This window comes from Arachis ipaensis, chromosome B07 (genome assembly GCF_000816755.2).
Source record: "Arachis ipaensis cultivar K30076 chromosome B07, Araip1.1, whole genome shotgun sequence".
In the NCBI taxonomy this organism is placed as follows: Eukaryota; Viridiplantae; Streptophyta; class Magnoliopsida; order Fabales; family Fabaceae; genus Arachis; species Arachis ipaensis.
Window position 1 is genome coordinate 9,561,800 of NC_029791.2, and position 765 is coordinate 9,562,564.

Here is a 765-nt window from a genome sequence, read left to right on the forward strand (position 1 = left end):
TTGGGGGGTTCTCCACTATCTTTTGGTGTCACTTTCATTTAGAATAGGATATATTAGGAAACTATCAATTCTTTGTACAATAATCTTTGCCCTCTTTCTCCGGAAGGTGCTTCAAACCATCTGTGGCATCCAATGATCCAAAGATACCACACTAATGTTGAACAAATCATAATTATGGTCATACAAGGGATCGGAATAAATCTAAATAGATATATATTTTTTGATTAAGTCTTAAACTTTGCACACATCACACAATTAGGAAAAAAGATAAATTATTTAATGGTATATAATAATAAATATAATATAATCATCATTTCCACAAAGTAAATATTATCATCATTAAGGAATTGAATGGTTCTTTACCCTATAAAATAAGCCACTATTCATTTTCAAAGTTTGCTCCTTTGGACTATTATTGAATCCTAGGACCAAAAACAACACAACTCTCTGTATATATAGAGAGGGGGAATCTGTTTATGTTAGATGCCTTACCAAATTTTATAAAACTTATATTTTTAAAATCGTAATAATACCTAAAAATAAAATGTTATGATGACATATAAAATTAATCTCAAATTTTATAAAATTTTATTAAATCTGTTTATATATTGAAATATTAAATTCAATAGTTAGATTGACGAAATTTATTGTACTAAGAAGTTATTATTTGACAATATCAATTAGGACTTTATTTTAATTTATGTAAATAAATTTCTCATCTCCTTAATTTATTCGATAATATTAGAAAAACAAAAAAAATTAGTC